Source organism: Mustelus asterias, chromosome 16 (genome assembly GCF_964213995.1).
Source record: "Mustelus asterias chromosome 16, sMusAst1.hap1.1, whole genome shotgun sequence".
Taxonomy (NCBI): domain Eukaryota; kingdom Metazoa; phylum Chordata; class Chondrichthyes; order Carcharhiniformes; family Triakidae; genus Mustelus; species Mustelus asterias.
In genome coordinates, this window is record NC_135816.1 from 87,430,985 (window position 1) to 87,452,410 (window position 21,426).

Below are 21,426 nucleotides of genomic sequence, written 5' to 3' on the forward strand. Positions count from 1 at the left end.
GCGTGTGAGAGAGAGGGCGTGTGTGAGAGAGAGGGCGTGTGAGAGAGAGGGCGTGTGAGAGAGAGGGCGTGTGAAGAGAGGGCGTGTGAGAGAGAGGGCGTGTGAGAGAGAGGGCGTGTGAGAGAGAGGGCGTGTGAGAGAGAGGGCGTGTGAGAGAGAGGGCGTGTGAGAGAGAGGGCGTGTGAGAGAGAGGGCGTGTGAGAGAGAGGGCGTGTGAGAGAGAGGGCGTGTGAGAGAGAGGGTGTGTGAGAGTGGGCGTGTGAGAGAGGATGTGTGAGAGAGGATGTGTGAGAGGGTGTGTGAGAGAGGGTGTGTGTGAGAGGGTGTGTGAGAGAGGGTGTGTGAGAGTGGGCGTGTGAGAGAGGATGTGTGAGAGAGGGTGTGTGAGAGAGGGTGTGTGAGAGAGGGTGTGTGTGAGAGGGTGTGTGAGAGAGGGTGTGTGAGAGAGGGTGTGTGAGAGAGGGTGTGTGAGAGAGGGTGTGTGAGAGAGGGTGTGTGAGAGAGGGTGTGTGAGAGAGGGTGTGTGTGTGTGTGTGTGAGTGTGTCAGTGTGTGTGTACAGTGTGTGTGTGTGAGTGTGTGCGTACAGTGTGTGTGTGAGAGAATATTTATGAGTGTGAGCGTGTTTGCCAGTGTATGAGATTGTGAGGATGAGTGTGTGTGAGTGTGTGAGAGGGTGTGTGTGTGTAGGTGTGAGTGTGAGTGTGTAATTGTGTGAGTGTGCGTGTGTTTGAAAGAGGATGGTGCCATCTTAACGACCATTCACGCCACGTGAACATTCTCTCTCACACACACACGTGCATTCAGTGACACACACACACGTGTATTCAGTGACACACACACACACACGTGTATTCAGTGACACACACACACGTGTCTTCAGTGACACACACACACGTGTATTCAGTGACACACACACACGTGTATTCAGTGACACACACACACGTGCATTCAGTGACACAGACACACGTGCATTCAGTGACACACACACACACACGTGCATTCAGTGACACACACACACGTGTATTCAGTGACACACACACACACGTGTATTCAGTGACACACACACACACACGTGTATTCAGTGACACACACACACACGTGTATTCAGTGACACACACACGTGTATTCAGTGACACGCACACACGTGCATTCAGTGACACACACACGTGCATTCAGTGACACAAACACACGTGCATTCAGTGACACACACACACGTGCATTCAGTGACACACACACATGTGTATTCAGTGACACACACACACGTGCTTTCAGTGACACACACACACGTGTATTCAGTGACACACACACGTGTATTCAGTGACACACACACACGTGCATTCAGTGACACACACACACGTGCATTCAGTGACACAGACAGACACGTGCATTCAGTGACACACACACACGTGCATTCAGTGACACAGACAGACACGTGTATTCAGTGACACACACACGTATATTCAGTGACACAGACACACGTGCATTCAGTGACACACACACACGTGTATTCAGTGACACACACACACGTGTATTCAGTGACACACACACACACGTGTATTCAGTGACACACACACACGTGTATTCAGTGACACACACACACGTGTATTCAGTGACACACACACGTGTATTCAGTGACACGCACACACGTGCATTCAGTGACACACACACGTGCATTCAGTGACACAAACACACGTGCATTCAGTGACACACACACACGTGCATTCAGTGACACACACACATGTGTATTCAGTGACACACACACACGTGCTTTCAGTGACACACACACACGTGTATTCAGTGACACACACACGTGTATTCAGTGACACACACACACATGCATTCAGTGACACACACACACGTGTATTCAGTGACACACACACACGTGCATTCAGTGACACACACACACGTGCATTCAGTGACACACACACACGTGTATTCAGTGACACACACACACGTGCATTCAGTGACACACACACACGTGCATTCAGTGACACACACACACGTGTATTCAGTGACACACACACACGTGTATTCAGTGACACACACACACGTGCATTCAGTGACACACACACACGTGCATTCAGTGACACAGACACACGTGTATTCAGTGACACACACACACGTGTATTCAGTGACACACACACACGTGCATTCAGTGACACACACACACGTGTATTCAGTGACACAGACACACACGTGTATTCAGTCACACACACACACAGGGTGTGTGAGAGGGTGTGTGTGTGGGAATGTGTGAATGAGAGTGAGAGACTGTGTGTGTGACAGTGTGTGTGTGAGTGTGATAGTGCTTGGAACAGGCTGAGACTGAGAGGATGAGTGTGTGTGAGTGTGTGTTTGTGCAGCTGTGATTCTGAGTGATTGTGTGAGTGTGCACGGGGATGTGTGAGTGTGTGTGAGCGTGTGTGAGTGTGTGTTTGCGTGTGTGAGTGTGTGTTTGCGTGTGTGAGTGTGTGTGTGTGTGTGAGTGTGTGTGAGTGTGTGTGAGTGAGGTTTTGTGTGTGCGTGTGTGAATGTGAGTGTGTGTGTGAGCTTTTGTGTGTGAATGTGTGTGTGTGTGAGGCTGTGTCTGTGTGTGTGAGCGTGTGTGTGTGTGTATGAGTGTGTGTGTGTGAGTGTGTGTGTGTGTGAGGCTGTGTGTGTGTGTGTGTGTGTGTGAGGTTTTGTGTGTGATGTGTGTGTGTGTGAGGCTGTGTGTGTGTGTGTGTGTGTGTGTGAGGTTTTGTGTGTGAATGTGTGTGTGAGGCTGTGCGTGTGTGTGTGTGTATGAGTGTGTGTGTGTGAGTGTGTGTGTGTGTGTGAGGCTGTGTGTGTGAGTGTGTGTGTGTGTGAGCGTGTGTGAGTGTGTTTGTGTGTGTGAGTGTATTTTTGTGTGTTATTCTCAGTGTGTGTGAGTGCATGATGTGACAGAGGCTGTGTGAATGTGTGTGTGTGTGACAGTGAGCATGTGTGAATGAATGAGAGACTGAGTGAGAGAGAATATGTATATATCTGTGTGTAAGTCAGAAAGTGTGAGTGGCGTGTTACCTCCCCTGGAACCAAGGAGCACCGTCTGTGCGATTCCTCCTGTCGCCGATAAGCACCGTCTGCATGATTCCTCCTGTAGCCGATGAGCACCGTATGCGTGATTCCTCCTGTAGCTGATAAGCACTGTCTGTGTGATTCCTCCTGTAGCTGATGAGCACCGTCTGCGTGATTCCTCCTGTCACCGATAAGCACCGTCTGCATGATTCCACCTGTAGCCGATAAGCACCGTCTGCGTGATTCCTCCTGTGGCCGATAAGCACTGTCTGTGTGATTCCTCCCGTAGCCGACGAGCTCCTTCTGCGTGATTCCTCCTGTAGCTGATAAGCACTGTCTGTGTGATTCCTCCAGTAGCCGACGAGCTCCTTCTGCGCGATTCCTCCTGTAGTCGATGAGCACCGTCTGCGCGAATCCTCCCGTAGCCGATGAGCACCGTCTGTGCGATTCCTCACGTAGCCGATGAGCTCCATCTAGGAACATGTGAACATAATAAGAGGAGTTGAGCATTCAGCCCCTCGATCCCGCTCTGCCATTCAATAAGATCATGGCTGATCTGTGTCCTGACCCCATGCACCTGCCCTGGGCCCATATCCCTCGATCCCCCTGCTCAATAAAAATGTGTCTGTCTCAGACTGAAAGCTCACAATTGAAGCAGCATCCAGCGGCGTTTGAGGAAGAGAGTTCCAACCCTCGCCCACTCTCTGCGGGTAGAAGTGTTTTCCAACAACTCTCCGCAATGGCTTGGCCCCAACTCGTGGCAACAGTTTCTCCTGATCCACCCTGTCCTTCCCTGGAAATATTTTGTAGATTTCTATCAGATCACCCCTCAACCTTCTGAATTGGAGACAATAAAGGGCTAATTTGTCTAATCTCTGCGTGGAACTGAACCCCTGAAGTCCAGGGATGATTCTTGTCAACCTGCGTTGAGCTCCCTCCAGGGTTGAACCATCCTTCCTAAGGTATCCTGTCCATCCCGGCTCACAGGATTCTCAGTGGCCTCTAACTCGGGGTTTGTACAACTGCAGCATAACATCTGCATCCCGATACTCCAGCCCTTTCGATATGAAGGGCAGCATTCCTTTGGCCTTCTGGACTATTTCTGCTCCTGTTTGTGGCATTTTAAGGAGCTCTGCACCTGAACCCCCAAATCTTACCCACTGAGCTGCTGCTCCGGTTCCCACCCTCCTGCCTGATTCCTCTGGGAGCCGATGAGATCCGTCTGTGTGATTCCTCCCTCAGCCGAACAGCTGGTTCAGTGTGATTCCTCCCTCAGCCGAACAGCTGGTTCTGAGTGATTCCTCCCTCAGCCGAACAGCTGGTTCTGTGTGATTCCTCCCTCAGCCGAACAGCTGGTTCTGTGTGATTCCTCCCTCAGCCGAACAGCTGGTTCAGTGTGATTCCTCCCTCAGCTGAACAGCTGGTTCAGTGTGATTCCTCCCTCAGCCGAACAGCTGGTTCTGAGTGATTCCTCCCTCAGCCGATGAGCTGGTTCTGTGTGATGCCTCCCACAGCCGATGAGCGACGCCTCCCTCACGCCCCTGTTGGGGCCTGGGCCCCGCCCCTAGGTGACTGCGCAGGCGCCAGTGCCGGATACCGGCTTTTTCCTCCTGTGATTGCCTGATGACGACACAAACCCCGCCCACTGGTCATGGCTAGGCCCCGCCTACTGCTGACTGCAGGCCACGCCTCCTGATGACGACTCAGACCACTGGTTGACGCAGCTTCAGGGGGTTTGGTGGTGGCAATGGTGGGTTTAAGGCCCCGCCCATGTTTCCGCGCTGCGCATGCGGCCCTCCATGCACGGACTGCGCACGCGCCCCTTCTCCCGCACTCCGCATGCGCATCCTGCCATTCCAGCTCAGCTGTCCAATAGAAAGAACAATATTTCCAAAGCAGCAACATTAATGGCAGCAGAAAATATTGGGATGTTTTTACAATGCAGCAAGGGACCAGGAACAAGGATTCAAAGGGGAAAGTGTCCAATTAGAGAAATCTCTCAGCAATTAGAAACACTCACAGTAAAAGCTTCAACAAGTCTATGAAACAGGAAGAGAGGAGACAAAAGCAATGTGTGTTAGAGGGAGAGAGTGGGGAATTCATCATGGCAAACAAGGAGATTGAAAAGATTCTGAAAAAGTGTTTCCTAGCAACCGGCACAGGAGAAGAAACAACAAAATCACAAGAATAGTCAAAATAAATGAAAGTCAGCAACTTAAAGTGAACCCCATCACCAACCCCTCGATTTGATGGGAACTCCACAGCTAATGGTGCCCCTACATTTTCCTGCACCCCCTGCCTTCAGGCAGATGAACTCCAAACATTGTCTCTATTCCCTCCCCACAGATACTGTCAGACCCGCTGAGACTTCCAGCATTTTCTGTTTGTGTTTCAGATTCCAGCATCCACACTCATTTCCTTTTATCTTCATCAATAAATTATAACTTTCACCCAGCTTTTTTGTTGATGCCGTGGTTTATTTGGTAAAAGTGCTTGCCTGGTAAAGAGGAGATTGTGAGAACTCAGCGGCGCCTTGATCTGTGTTCCATACTGGACATTGTGTTTATCCACCGAATGTGCGAGGAACAGTAACACCCTCTTTGCACCGGTCTCTTTCAAATCATACTTTCCCGTCACACAGTTCGACTGCAGGAAAAGAAGCCCAGAGGCCCATTTTGTCTGCGCCGGCCATCAAACACCTATTAAAATGGATGAATGTTGCTGCCGGCGACTCTTGGAATTGTCAATCGTGTGTGAGGAACTTGTTAAAGGACATCTGTTCATCTATTTTGAAGCACATCTCAAACAATTGCGTTCAGGGTGGAAGAAAAGCAACACCCAAACAGTGACTTGAACCCTGGACCCTCAGATTAAAATTCCAATGCTTTTCCGACTGTGCTATCCAGGCTTCCAGGCATGCATGTTTTTCCTGCCTTGAGCTAGCTGACTTTCACAGTGAGTTAGAGCACAAACTTTCAGGGGCAGTTGATTTTAATGGGGGTGGGGAAGTGTGATATTATCCAATTTGAGATCAAGAAGATTATTTGTTGTAATTTTCTAAATGTCCAAAAGTCAAATCGTTTTGAGCAATTCATCGATTTGGCAGAACCAGGACCTCATGAAATCCTCCACTTTAGATCCTTCCGCTCTCGTTCCTATAATGAGTCTAACAGTAAGTCAACTGTTTGTGTTGAAGTCATGTTGGAGTTGTATAGAACTTTGGTGAGGCCACAGCTGGAGCACTGTGTGCAGTTCTGGTCACCACATTTTAGGAAGGATGTGATTGCACTGGAGAGGGTGCAGAGGAGATTCCCCAGGATGCTGCCTGGGACGGAGCATTTAAATTTTGAAGAGAGCTTGCATAGGCTTGGTTTGCATTCATTGGAGCAGAGAAGACTGAGGGGCGACCTGATTGAGGTGTACAAGATTATGAGGGGCACGGACAGAGTGGATAAGGAGCAGCTGTTCCACAGATTTGAAGGGTCAGTGTTCAAGTCTTTGGTCTTCAGACGTTTTATACGGCTCCATTGTAGCCTCTCTGCTCTGGTATTCTGTGCCTCGGCTTTCAAGACAAATGCCCCATCTGCGTTTTATATATCCCTTATGTACCTGTCTCTCTCCCTTCAGGAATACATGAACATGAACCCCAAGTCTCTCGGGTCCTCTGCACTTGTTCGCATCCGACCATTCAAAGGACAAGTCACTGTGAAAAAGTGGCAGTTCCAGTGCACTCTGGGTATAGGAACAAAATACCACTCGCGGGGGGTGGGGGGGGGTGGGGGGGGGAGGAGGTTGGGGCGGGGGGGTGGCGGTGGGTGGTTACTGGATTGCTCCCTGGAATGAGCGGGTTTTCTCATGAGGTTGGATTGGACAGACTGGGCTTCTTTCAGCTGGAGTTTAGGAAAGTGAAGGGGTGACTGGATTAAAGTTTCTAAGATGCTGAACGGTCTTGGGAAGGTGGAGGTGGAAAAGATGTTTCCTCTTGTGGGTGAGGCCAAAACAAGGGGGTGCTGTTTGAACATTAGGGGGCGCCCTTTTAGGACAAGAGATGATTAGATTTGTTTTCTCTCAGGGGCTTGTGCCACTTTTAAACTCTGCCTCAGAAGGTGCTGGAGGACGGGGTCACTGAATATTTTCCTGGCGGAGGGAGTTCGATATTTGTTGAGTGAGAGAATTAAAGATTATTGGGGAGGGGGAGGGGAATATGGAGAATGTGGAAGCCAACAGAAAGGGATCAGCCATGGCCTTAGTAAATAGTGAAGCAGCTCGAAGGACCAGATGGTTTCAGGTTGCAGCATCCACAGGATTTTGCTTTTAATTTTATAACAAATTATAACATTGGTTCAGTTTTTCTGGAGGTGCCGTGGTTTAGTTGGTTAAAGCGCCTGTCTAGTAAACAGGAGATTCTGAGTTCAAATCTCAGCGGTGCCTTTGTGTGTGTTGCATTCTGCAACTCTGAGAACCCACAACTTTCCCGTTCCACAGCAGGAAAAGAAGCCCAGAGGCCCATTTTGTCTGCTCCAGCCATCAAGCACCTATTAAAATGGCTGAATGTTGCTGCCGCCGACTCTTGGAATTGTCAATTGCGTGTGAGGAATTTGTTAAAGGACATCTGTTCATCTATTTTGAAGCACATCTCAAACAATTGTGTCCAGGGTGGAAGAAAAGCAACACCCAAACAGGGACTTGAACCCTGGACCCTCAGTTTAAGTTGGAGAGCCGGTGCAAACATGATGGGCCAAATGGCCACTTTCTGCATCGTAACAATTTTGAGATGGACAGAATTGTAATCAGTCAGTGAGTCAAGGGTTATGGGGATAATGCCCGGACAGAGTTGAGGATTATCACATCAGATCTATCATGGTTTTATTGAACGGTGAAGCAGGCTCGATGGGCCAAATGGCCTCCTTCTGCTCCTACATCTTATGGGATTATGATTGAGGAGGCCATTCAGCCCGTCGACCCTGGGCTGCCATTCAACATGATCATGGCTGTTCGGGCACTTCAATAGTTTTGACACCCAGTATTCCCATAACCTTCGGTTCTTGTGAATGAGAAAGATATCCATCTCTTCCTTAAACTGAGATTGTATCGCTCTCTGGGAGATAGGAACCAAACAATATTGGGAGAGGGAATGAGGGGGGAAAGAGGGAATGAGGGGGGAGAGGGAATGGGGGAGAGGGAATGGGGTGGTGGGGGAAATGAGGGAGAAAGGAGGGTGGGGGAGAGGGAGTGAAGAGGGTGGGAAAGAGGGGCTGAGGAGGGTGGGGGTGAGGGAGTGGGGGAGGAGAGGGAGTGAGGAGGGTGGGGAAGGAGAGGGTGGGGGTTGAAAAGAGGCGGGGGAAAATTGGGGGTAGGAGCGATTGGGGGAGGGGGGATCGGGAGGAAAGAGGGAATGGGGAAGGGGGAATGGGGAGGGATGAAGAGGGGGGATGGGAATGGGAGAGGGGGATGGGGAGGGATGAAGAGGGGGGGATGGGAATGGGAGAGGGGGAATGGGGAGGGATGAAGAAGAGGGGATGGGAATGGGGAAGGGGGAATTGGGAGGGATGAAGAGGGGGGGATGGGAATGTGAGAGGGGGAATGGGGAGGGATGAAGAGGAGGGGATGGGAATGGGAGGGGTTAATGAGTGAAAGGGGAAGTGGAGAGGGACAGAGTAATGGGCGGGGGGGGAAACGCAGTGCGGGGGGGGGGGGTGTAATGGGGATTGGAAGGGGAATGGTGTGTGTCGGGGCAATAAGGTGGGCAGTGGGAATGGGAGAGTGGCTCAGTGAGGTTTAATAGGGATGGGAGGGTTGGAGCAGGAGATATTTGGGAGGATTTAATGGAGGGGTTGATAATAATAATTGATCAGATTCCTGAGTGTGTGAGCAGCACAGTTCACAATGTGAGCAGTGAGAGTGGGAATTTCCCATGTAAACAGGTAACGCTGCAGTTACTGGCTGTGACCACCAGGCAGCATCTTATCCTCACTGTGTCCAAAACCACTGCATCCTCAGCATTTACTGCTGTTGAAGACACTTCTGGGCCCAGCAACAGTGAGACGAGTAACACAGACACTGTGAAGGCGACCTGGAATGAGCAGGTTTTCTCATGAGGTTACCATATTGGTACCAATGACACAGGTAGGGAAAGGGATGAGGTCCTGAAGTGTGAATATAGAGAGTTAGGCAGAAGGCTAACGTGCAGGACCTCAAAGGTAGTCATTTCAGGACTACTACCGGAGCCACGTGCTAGTGAGAGGAGGAATAGGAGGATTAGGCAGATGAATGCCTGGCTTGAGAGCTGGTGCAGGGGGCAGGGATTTAGGTTTTTGGATCATTGGGATCTCTTCTGGGGAGGGGGTGAACTGTTGAAGAGGGACGTGTTACACCTGAACTGGAGGGGGACTAATATCCTGGCGCGGAGATTTGCTCGAGCCACTCGGGAGGGTTTAAACTAGTTTGGCAGGGGGGCGGATCCAAAACAGCTGGGAGACAGAAGAGAAGGTTGAGGACAGCACGGAAGTTAAAGAGAGAACATTAAGTAGTAAAGGCAGTGTCAGTAATCCTAGTACCAGACAGATCAGGCAAAAGCAAGTCCAGATTAAACTGCATTTATTTCAATGCTAGAGGCCTGACGGGCAAGGCAGATGAACTCAGGGCATGGACAGGTATATGGGACTGGGATATTACAGCAATTTCTGAAACATGGCTAAGGGAGGGACAGGACTGGCAGCTCAATGTTCCAGGGTACAGATGCTGCAGGAAAGATAGAACAGGAGGTAAGAGAGGAGGGGGAGTTGATTAGGGAAAACATCACGGCCGTACTGAGAGGGGAAATATCTGAGGGTTCGGACACTGAGTCTATATGGGTAGAACGGAGAAATAAGAAGGGGGAAATCACTTTGATAGGGTTGTACTGTAGGCCCCCAAATAGTCAGCGGGAAATTGAGGAGCAAATATGTAAGGAGATTACAGATAGCTGCAAGAAAAATAGGGTGGTAATAGTCGGGGATTTTAACTTTCCCAACATTGACTGGGACAGCCATAGTATTAAAGGGTTGGATGGAGAGAAATTTGTTGAGTGTATTCAGGAGGAATTTCTCATTCAGTATGTGGACGGCCCGACTAGAGAGGGGGCAAAACTTGACCTCCTCTTGGGAAATAAGGAAGGGCAGGTGACAGAAGTTTTAGTGAGGGATCACTTTGGCACCAGTGACCGTAATTCTATTAGTTTTAAGATCGCTATGGAGAATGATAGGCCTGGCCCAAAAGGTAAAATTCTAAATTGGGGCAAGGCTAATTTTGATGGTATCAGGCAGGAACTTTCAAATGCTAATTGGGGGAGTCTGTGGGAAGGCAAAGGAACGTCTGGTAAGTGGGAGGCTTTCAAAAGTGTGTTAACCAGGGTTCAGGGTAAACACATTCCTCTTAGAGTGAAGGGCAAGGCTGGCAGAAGTCAGGAACCCTGGATGACTCAGGATATTGAGGCCCTGGTCAAGAAGAAGAAGGAGTATAAAAGTATAAAAGTATAAAAGCTGGAGTCTGATGATGCAGCTGTATAGAACGCTGGTTAGGCCGCATTTGGAGTACTGCGTCCAGTTCTGGTCGCCGCACTACCAGAAGGACGTGGAGGCATTGGAGAGAGTGCAGAGAAGGTTTACCAGGATGTTGCCTGGTATGGAGGGTCTTAGCTATGAGGAGAGATTGGGTAGACTGGGGTTGTTCTCCTTGGAAAGACGGAGAATGAGGGGAGATCTAATAGAGGTATACAAGATTATGAAGGGTATAGATAGGGTGAACAGTGGGAAGCTTTTTCCCAGGTCGGAGGTGACGATCACGAGGGGTCACGGGCTCAAGCTGAGAGGGGCGAAGTATAACTCAGACATCAGAGGGACGTTTTTTACACAGAGGGTGGTGGGGGCCTGGAATGCGCTGCCAAGTAGGGTGGTGGAGGCAGGCACGCTGACATCGTTTAAGACTTACCTGGATAGTCACATGAGCAGCCTGGGAATGGAGGGATACAAACGATTGGTCTAGTTGGACCAAGGAGCGGCACAGGCTTGGAGGGCCGAAGGCCTGTTTCCTGTGCTGTACTGTTCTTTGTTCTTTGTTCTTTGAAGGGGGGGAGGTTTAACACAGATATCAGAAGGACATATTTCACACAGAGGGTCGTGGGGGCCTGGAATGTGTTGCCGGGCAAGGTGGTGGAGGCGGACACACTGGGAACGTTTAAGACTTATCTAGACAGCTATATGACCGGAGTGGGAATGGAGGGATACAAAAGAGTGGTCTAGTTTGGACCAGGGAGCGGCGCGGGCTAATTGTTCCTTGTTTCTCGTTTCAAGGCTTCATTCTATGATCATCTTGCTGGTGCCAGTACAGAGCGAGACTGCGGATAGTTGGGAACCTGTCTCGGGGGCAGGGAATTCATATGGTGTTCATGGAAGTGGAAATGACTAGGGTTGGGAAGCATTTTCCGATCAGGGCCATTGTGATCTCCTGGACTCGTTTCGATCGCCTCAGGGGGTCGGAGAGGAATTTCCCAGATTTTTTTTTTTCCCCATATTGGCCCTGGGGTTTTTCACTCTGGGTTTTCGCCTCTCCCTGGGGATCACATGGTCTGGAATAGGGGGGTGGGGGTGAGTTAATAGGTTGTAATGAACAAAGCATCGTAGCTGTGAGGGACAGCTCGGTGGATAGGATATTGGTATGTAGATAGGCTGGAAAATTGGGCGGGGATCCTGGATTCAGGATTCAATCCTGGACCGGGGAGCGGCGCGGGCTTGGAGGGCCGAAGGGCCTGTTCCTGTGCTGTATTGTTCTTTGTTCTTTGTTCTTCTTCTTTGAGGCACATGACATGCATAGGCAGCTGGGATCAAGCAAATCTCTTGAAGAGTATAGGGGGTGTAGGAGCAGAGTGAAGAGAGAAATCAGGAGGGCAAAAGGGGACACGAGATTGTTTTGGCAGATAAGGCAAAGGAGAATCCAAAGAGCTTCTACAAATACATAAAGGGCAAAAGAGTAACTCGGGAGAGAGTCGGGCCTCTTAAGGATCAACAATGTCATCTATGTGAGATCCACAAGAGATGGGTGAGATTCTAAATAGATATTTCAAATCGGTATTTACTGTTGAGTAAAGCATGGATGTTCGGGAACTTGGGGAAATAAATAGTGATGTCTTGAGGAGTGTACATATTACAGACAAGGAGGTGCTGGAAGTCTTAAAGCGCATCAAGGTAGATAAATCCCCGGGACCTGATGAAGTGAATCCCAGGACATTGTTGGAGGCAAGGAAGGAAATTGCAGGTCCCCAGCAGAGATATTTGTATCTTCGATCGTCACAGATGAGGTGCCTGAAGATTGGAGGGCGGCAAATGTTGTGTCTTTGTTTAAAAAGGCTGCAGGGAAAAGCCTGGGAACTACAGGCCACTGAGCCTCACATCTGTGGTGGGTAAGTTGTTGGAAGGTATTTTGAGAGACAGGATCTACAGGCATTTAGAGACGCAAGGGCTGATTAGGGACAGTCAGCATGGCTTTGAGTGGAAAATCATGTCTCACACATTTGATTGAGTTTTTGAAGGGGTAACCAAGAAGGTAGATGAGGGCAGTGCAGTTGATGTTGTCTACATGGACTTTAGCAAGGCCTTTGACAATCCGAAAATGGAAAATTTTCGGATTGGAGGCAGGTTGCTAGCGGAGTGCTGCAGGGATCAGTGCTTGGTCCTCTGCTCTTTGTGATTTTTATTAATGACTTAGAGGAGGGGGCTGAAGGGTGGATCAGTAAATTTGCTGATGACACCAAGATTGGTGGAGTAGTGGATGAGGTGGAGGGCTGTTGTAGGCTGCAAAGAGACATAGATAGGATGCAAAGCTGGGCTGAAAAATGGCAAATGGAGTTTAACCCTGATAAATGTGAGGTGATTCATTTTGGTAGGACTAATTTAAATGTGGATTACAGGGTCAAAGGTAGGGTTCTGAAGACTGTGGAGGAACAGAGAGATCTTGGGGTTCATATCCACAGATCTCTAAAGGTTGCCACTCAAGTAGATAGAGCTGTGAAGAAGGCCTATAGTGTGTTAGCTTTTATTAACAGGGGGTTGGAGTTTAAGAGCCGTGGGGTTATGCTGCAACTGTACAGGACCTTGGTGAGACCACATTTGGAATATTGTGTGCAGTTCTGGTCACCTCACTATAAGAAGGATGTGGAAGCGCTGGAAAGAGTGCAGAGGAGATTTACCAGGATGCTGCCTGGTTTGGAGGGTAGGTCTTATGAGGAAAGGTTGAGGGAGCTAGGGCTGTTCTCTCTGGAGTGGAGGAGGCTGAGGGGAGACTTAATAGAGGTTTATAAAATGATGAAGGGGATAGATAGAGTGAACGTTCAAAGACTATTTCCTCGGGTGGATGGAGTTATTACAAGGGGGCATAACTATAGGGGTCGTGGTGGGAGATACAGGAAGGATATCAGAGGTAGGTTCTTTACGCAGAGAGTGGTTGGGGTGTGGAATGGACTGCCTGCAGTGATAATGGAGTCAGACACTTTAGGAAGATTTAAGCGGTTATTGGATCGGCACATGGAGCACACCAGGATGATAGGTAGTGGGATAGCTTGATCTTGGTTTCAGATAAAGCTCAGCACAACATCGTGGGCCGAAGGGCCTGTTCTGTGCTGTACTGTTCTATGTTCTATGTACCGCAAGGTAGGTTGTTGCATAAAGTAAAATCTCACAGGATCCAGGGTGAGGTAGCTAAATGGATAAAAATTGGCTTGTTGACAGAAGCCAGAGGGTGGTTGTAGAGGGTTGTTTTTCAAACTGGAGGCCTGTGACCAGCGGTGTGCCTCAGGGATCAGTGCTGGGCCCACTGTTATTTGTCATTTATATGAATGATTTGGATGAGAATATAGGAGGCATGGTTAGTAAGTTTGCAGATGACACCAAGAGTGATGGCATAGTGGACAGTGAAGAAGGTTATCTCAGATTGCAATGGGATCTTGATCAATTGGGCCAGTGGGCTGACGAATGGCAGATGGAGTTTAATTTGGGTAAATGCAAGGTGATGCATTTTGGTAGATTGAACCAGGGCAGGACTTAGTCAGTTAATGGTAGGGTGTTGGGGAGAGTTACAGAACAAAGAGATCTTGGGGTACAGGTTCATAGCTCCTTGAAAGTGGAGTCACAGGTGGACAGAGTGGTGAAGAAGGCATTCAGCATGCTTGGCTTCATTGGTCAGAACATTGAATACAGGAGTTGGGACGTCTTGTTGAAGTTGTACAAGACATTGGTGAGGCCACACTTGGAATACTCTGTGCAGTTCTGGTCACCTTATAATAGAAAGGAAATTATTCAACGAGAAAGAGTGCAGAAAAGACTTACTAGGATGCTTCCGGGACCTGATGGTTTGAGTTATAAGGAGAGGCTGGATAGACTGGGACTTTATTCTCTGGAGCGTAGAAGACTGAGGGGCGATCTGATAGAGGTCTATAAAATAATGAGGGGCATAGACAGTAGATAGTCAACATCGTTTCCCAAAGGTAGGGGAGTCTAAAACTAGAGGGCATAGGTTTAAGGTGAGAGGGGAGAGATACAAAAGTGTCCAGAGGGGCAGTTTTTTCACACAGAGGGTGGTGAGTGTCTGGAACAAGCTGCCAGAGGTAGTAGTAGAGGCGGGTACAATTTTGTCTTTTGAGAAGCATTTAGACAGTTACATGGGTACGATGGGTATAGCGGGATATGGGACAAATGTGGGCAATTGGGATTAGGTTAGGGGTTTAAAAAAAAGGCGGCATGGATAAGTTGGGCTGAAGGGCCTGTTTCCATGCTGTAAACCTCTATCACTCTGTGACTCACCTCCATTTTCCCACTTTCCATTCCAGCTCTCCTTCTTGCCCCCTCCCCCTCCCCCTTTCAGGGCAACTGCCACATTCCTCGGGCAGTCCTTTAACAATCTGCATCTCTGTTCTGCCATTCACACATTCTGATCATTAATGGACCCTTTCTAGCACCTTCTCAGCCTTTTGTCTCCTCATTTCAATTCCCGTTGTCCCATTCCATCCCCCCGACCCTCACAGTATAAATCTCCGCTGATTCTCTGCGCTCTCAGCTCTGACCAAGGGTCATCCAGACTCCAAACGTTGGCTCGATTCTCTCCCCAGAGATGCTGTCAGACCTGCTGAGATTTTCCAGCAATTTCTGTTTGTGTTGAAGTCATGTTGGAGTTGTATCGAACTGTGGTGAGGCCACAACTGGAGCACTGTGTGCAGTTCTGGTCACCACATTTTAGGAAGGATGTGATTGCACTGGAGAGGGTGCAGAGGAGATTCCCCAGGATGCTGCCTGGGACGGAGCATTTAAGTTATGAAGAGAGGTTGCGGAAGCTTGGATTATTTTCGGTGGAGCAGAGAAGACTGAGGGGCGACCTGATTGAGGTGGACAAGATTATGAGGGGCAGGGACAGAGTGGATAAGGAGCAGCTGTTCCCCAGATTTGAAGGGTCAGTGTTCAATTCTTTGGACTTCAGACTTTTTATACAGCTCCATCACAGCCTCTCTGCTCTGATATTCTGTAAGAAGTCTCACAACACCAGGTTAAAGTCCAACAGGTTTATTTGGTAGCAAATACCATAAGCCTGCGGAGCGCTGCTCCTTCGTCAGATGGAGTGGAAATGTGCTCTCAAACAGGGCACAGACACAAAAACAAGTTACAGAACACTGATTAGAATGCGAATCCCTAAAGCCAGCCAGGTCTTAAAGCCATTCCTCGTCACAATGGATGTCTCGGCACTCTACACCAGCATCCCCCACGATGATGGCAATGCTGCAACGGCCTCAGTACTCAACGCCGACAACTGCCAGTTTCCGGATGTAATTTTACAACTCATCCGCTTCATCCTGGACCACAATGTCTTCACCTCCAACAACCAGTTCTTCATTCAGACACATGGAACAGCCATGCGGACCAAATTCGCACCTCAATATGCCAACATCTTCATGCACAGGTTCGAACAAGACTTCTTCACCGCACAGGACCTTCAACCGATGCTATACACTAGATACATCGATGACATTTTCTTCCTTTGGACTCATGGTGAGCAATCACGGAAACAACTATATGATGACATCCACATTCCATCCCACCATCAGACTCACCATGGACTACTCTCCGGAATCGGTTGCATTCTTGGACACACGCATCTCCATTAAGGATGGTCACCTCAGCACCTCACTGTACCGCAAGCCCACGGATAACCTCACGATGCTCCACTTCTCCAGCTTCCACCCTAAACACGTTAAAGAAGCCATCCCCTACGGACAAGCCCTCCGAATACACAGGATCTGCTCGGATGAGGAGGATCGCAACAGACACCTCCAGACGCTGAAAGATGCCCTCATAAGAACAGGATATGGCGCTCGACTCATCGATCGACAGTTCCGACGCGCCACAGCGAAAAACCGCACCGACCTCCTCAGAAGACAAACACGGGACACAGTGGACAGAGTACCCTTCATCGTCCAGTACTTCCCCGGAGCGGAGAAGCTACGGCATCTCCTCCGGAGCCTTCAACATGTCATTGATGAAGACGAACATCTCGCCAAGGCCATCCCCACACCCCCACTTCTTGCCTTCAAACAACCGCGCAACCTCAAACAGACCATTGTCTGCAGCAAACTACCCAGCCTTCAGGAGAACAGTGACCACGACACCACACAACCCTGCCACAGCAACCTCTGCAAGACGTGCCGGATCATCGACACGGATGCCATCATCTCACGTGAGAACACCATCTACCAGGGACACCGTACATACTCTTGCAACTCGGCCAACGTTGTCTACCTGATACGCTGCAGGAAAGGATGTCCCGAGGCATGGTACATTAGGGAAACCATGCAGACGCTGCGACAACGGATGAATGAACACTGCTCGACAATCACCAGGCAAGACTGTTCTCTTCCTGTGGGGGAGCACTTCAGCAGTCACGGGCATTCAGCCTTGGATCTTCAGGTAAGCGTTCTCCAAGGCGGCCCTCACGACACACGACAGCGCAGAGTTGCTGAGCAGAAACTGATAGCCAAGTTCCGCACACATGAGGACGGCCTAAACTGGGATGTTGGATTTATGTCACATTATCAGTAACCCCCACAGCTTGCCCCCTGGACTTGCAGAATCTCACGAGCTGTTCTGTCTGGAGACAATACACATCTCTTTAACCTGTGCTTAATGCTCCCTCCACTCACATTGTCTGTATCTTTAAGAGCTGGCTGGCTTTAGGGATTCGCATTCTAATCAGTATTCTGTAACTTGATTTTGTGTCTCTGTGCCCTGTTTGAGAGCAGATTTCCAATCTATCTGATGAAGGAGCAGCGCTCCGAAAGCTAATGGTATTTGCTACCAAATAAACCTGTTGAACTTTAACCTGGTGTTGTGAGACTTCTTCTTGTGTTCACCCCAGTCCAACCCCGACATCTCCACATCATGACTGATATTCTGTGCCTTGGCTGTAAAGGCAAATGTCCCATTAGCTTAGTTAGCCACCTTCTTATCTGTCTTTCCACTTGCAGGGATATATGGACATGAACTCCAAGTCTCTCGGGTCCTCTGCACTTGTTGGCATCCAACCATTCAAAGGACAAGTCAGTGTGAAAGAGCGGCGAGTTCAAGGCAGTTCCACTGCTCTCTGAAAAAAGGAACAAAATACCACAGGCTCCACTGGGGATCGAACCCAGGACCTTCTGTGTGTGAGGCAGATGTGATAACCACTACACTATGGAACCACATGACTGTGAATGTAACTGAGCTGGAGGCAGTTCATGGTCGGGGGGCGGTGGGTGGTTACTGGATTGCTCCCTGGAATGAGCGGGTTTTCTCATGAGGTTGGATTGGACAGACTGGGCTTCTTTCAGCTGGAGTTTAGGAAAGTGAAGGGGTGACTGGATTAAAGTTTCTAAGATGCTGAACGGTCTTGGGAAGGTGGAGGTGGAAAAGATGTTTCCTGTTGTGGGTGAGGCCAAAACAAGGGGGCGCTGTTTGAACATTAGGGGGCGCCCTTTTAGGACAAGAGATGATTAGATTTGTTTTCTCTCAGAGGCTTGTGCCACTTTTAAACTCTGCCTCAGAAGGTGCTGGAGGGCGGGGTCACTGAATATTTTCCTGGCGGAGGGAGTTAGATATTTGTTGAGTGAGAGAATTAAAGATTATCGGGGAGAGGGAGGGGAATATGGAGAACGTGGAAGCCAACAGAAAGGGATCTGCAAATACAACAGGTGATCAAGAAGGCAAATGGGATGTTGGCATTTCTCGCGAGGGGGATAGAATATAAAAGCAGAGAAGTCTTGCTGTATCTGTACAAGGCATTGGTGAGGCCACAGCTGGAATACTGTGTGCAGTTTTGGTCCCCTTATTTGCGAAAAGATATATTGGCCTTGGAGGGAGTGCAGAGAAGGTTCACCAGGTTGATACCGGAGATGAGGGGTGTTGACGATGAGGAGAGATTGAGCAGATTGGGTTTGTATTCGTTGGAGTTTAGAAGGCTGAGGGGTGATCTTATAGAGGCATATAAGATAATGAAGGGGCTGGATAGGGTAGGAGTGGAGAGATTCTTTCCACTTAGAAAGGAAACCAGAACTAGGGGGCACAGCCTCAAAATAAAGGGGGGTCAGTTTAGGACAGAGTTGAGGAGGAACTTCTTCTCTCAGAGGGTGGTGAATCTCTGGAATTCTCTGCCCACTGAAGTGGTGGAGGCTTCCTCGTTGAATATGTTTAAGTCATGGATAGATGGATTCCTGATCGGTAGGGGAATTAGGAGTTATAGGGATCAGGCGGGTAAGTGGAACTGATTCACTTCAGATCAGCCATGATCTTATTGAATGGCGGGGCAGGCTCGAGGGGCTAGGTGGCCGACTCCTGCTCCTATTTCTTATGCTCTTATGTTCTTATGATCAGCCATGGCCTTAGTAAATAGTGAAGCAGCTCGAAGGATCAGATGGTTTCAGGTTGCAGCATCCACAGGATTTTGCTTTTAATTTTGTAATAAATTATTACATTGGGTCGACTTTTCTGTAGGTGCCGTGGCTTAGTTGGTTAAAGTGCCTGTCGAGTAAACAGGAGATCCTGAGTTCAAATCTCAGCGGTGCCTTTGTGCATGTTGCATTTTGCAACTCTGAGAAGCCGTAACTTTCCCGTCACACAGTTCGATCACAGGAAAAGAAGCCCAGAGGCCCATTTTAAATGACCATAAGACACATAGAACATAGAACATAGAACATTACAGCGCAGAACAGGCCCTTCGGCCCACGATGTTGCACCGACCAGTTAAAAAAAAAAAACTGTGACCCTCCAACCTAAACCAATTTCTTTTCGTCCATGAACCTATCTACGGATCTCTTAAACGCCCCCAAACTAGGCGCATTTACTACTGATGCTGGCAGGGCATTCCAATCCCTCACCACCCTCTGGGTAAAGAACCTACCCCTGACATCGGTTCTATAACTACCCCCCCTCAATTTAAAGCCATGCCCCCTCGTGCTGGATTTCTCCATCAGAGGAAAAAGGCTATCACTATCCACCCTATCTAAACCTCTAATCATCTTATATGTTTCAATAAGATCCCCTCTTAGCCGCCGCCTTTCCAGCGAAAACAATCCCAAATCCCTCAGTAACAGAATTAGGCCACTCGGCCCATCAAGTCTGCTCCGCCATTCAATCATGGCTGATATTTTTCTCATCCCCATTCTCCTGCCTTTTCCCCATAACTCCTGATCCCCTTATTAATCAAGAACCTATCTATCTCTGTCTTAGACACTCAATGACCTGGCCTCCACAGCCTTCTGCGGCAAAGAGTTCCACAGATTCACCACTCTCTGGCTGAAGTTTTGGGCCCTGTATCTAAGGAAGGATGTGCTGGCCTTGGAAAGGGTCCAGAGGAGGTTCACAAGAATGATCCCTGGAATGAAGAGCTTGTGAGGAACAGTTGAGGACTCTGGGTCTGTACTCATTGGAGTTTGGAAGGATGAGGGGGGATCTTATTGAAACTTACAGGATACTGTGAGGCCTGGGACGGAGCATTGAAGTTATGAAAAGAGTTTGGATCAGCTTCAGTTGTTTTTCCTGGAGCAGAGAAGACTGAAGTGGGATCTGATTGAGTTGTGCAAGATTATGAGGGGCACGGACAGAGTGAAAAAGGAGCAGCTGTTCCCCAGATTTGAAGGGTCAGTGTTCAATTCTTTGGTCTTCTAATATTTTATACAGCTCCACCATAGCCTCTCTGCTCTGATATTCTATACCTCGGCTATAAAGACAAGGTTCCCATATGCCTTGTTGACCACCTGATCTACCTGTCCTGCTGCCTTCAGGGATCTGTGGACATGAACCCCAAGTCTCTCGGGTCCTCTGCACTTGTTGGCATCCGACCATTCAAAGGACAAGTCACTGTGAAAGAGCGGGGAGTTCAAGGCAGTTCCACTGCTCTCTGGGAATAGGAACAAAATACCACTGGCTCCACTGGGCTTTGAACCCAGGACCTTCTGCGTGTGAGGCAGACGTGATAACCACTACACTATGGAACCACATGACTGTGAATGTAACTGAGCTGGAGGCAGTTCATGGTCGGGGGGCGGTGGGTGGTTACTGGATTGCTCCCTGGAATGAGCGGGTTTTCTCATGAGGTTGGATTGGACAGACTAGGCTTCTTTCAGCTGGAGTTTAGGAAAGTGAAGGGGTGACTGGATTAAAGTTTCTAAGATGCTGAACGGTCTTGGGAAGGTGGAGGTGGAAAAGATGTTTCCTCTTGTGGGTGAGGCCAAAACAAGGGGGCGCTGTTTGAACATTAGGGGGCGTCCTTTTAGGACAAGAGATGACTAGATTTGTTTTCTCTCAGAGGCTTGTGCCACTTTTAAACTCTGCCTCAGAAGGTGCTGGAGGACGGGGTCACTGAATATTTTCCTGGCGGAGGGAGTTCGATATTTGTTGAGTGAGAGAATTAAAGATTAACGGGGAGGGGGAGGGGAATATGGAGAATGTGGAAGCCACCAGAAAGGGATCAGCCATGGCCTTAGTAAATAGTGAAGCAGCTCGAAGGACCAGATGGTTTCAGGTTGCAGCATCCACAGGATTTTGCTTTTATCTTTATTTACAAATTATAACACTGTTTTAACGTTTCTGTTGGTGCCGTGGTTTAGTTGGTTAAAGCGCCTGTTTAGTCAACAGGAGATCCTGAGCTGGAATCTCAGTGGTGCCTTTGAGGATGTTGTGTTTTTTATCTCTGAGAAGCCACAACTTTCCCGTCACACAGTTCGACAGCAGGAAAAGAAGCTCAGAGGCACATTTTGTCTGCGCCGGCCATCGAGCACCTATTAAAATGGATGAATGTTGCTGCCAGCGACTCTTGGAATTGTCAATCGCGTGTGAGG

The 21,426-nt window shown here is 49.0% G+C and overlaps 4 non-coding genes across 4 annotated transcripts; 2 read left to right on the top strand and 2 right to left on the bottom strand.

Annotated features, from left to right (window-relative positions):
- The first annotated feature begins 7,398 nt into the window (after positions 1–7,398).
- Positions 7,399–7,472, top strand: trnat-agu (transfer RNA threonine (anticodon AGU)). The gene has a single exon. It is a non-coding gene; the product is annotated as a tRNA-Thr (tRNA).
- A 10,248-nt stretch (positions 7,473–17,720) lies between these two features.
- On the bottom strand, positions 17,721–17,793 carry trnav-cac (transfer RNA valine (anticodon CAC)). The gene has a single exon. It is a non-coding gene; the product is annotated as a tRNA-Val (tRNA).
- Positions 17,794–19,080: 1,287 nt separating this feature from the next.
- On the top strand, positions 19,081–19,154 carry trnat-agu (transfer RNA threonine (anticodon AGU)). Its single transcript has one exon. It is a non-coding gene; the product is annotated as a tRNA-Thr (tRNA).
- A 1,356-nt stretch (positions 19,155–20,510) lies between these two features.
- trnav-cac (transfer RNA valine (anticodon CAC)) lies at positions 20,511–20,583 on the bottom strand. Its single transcript has one exon. It is a non-coding gene; the product is annotated as a tRNA-Val (tRNA).
- Between the last annotated feature and the right edge of the window lie 843 nt (positions 20,584–21,426).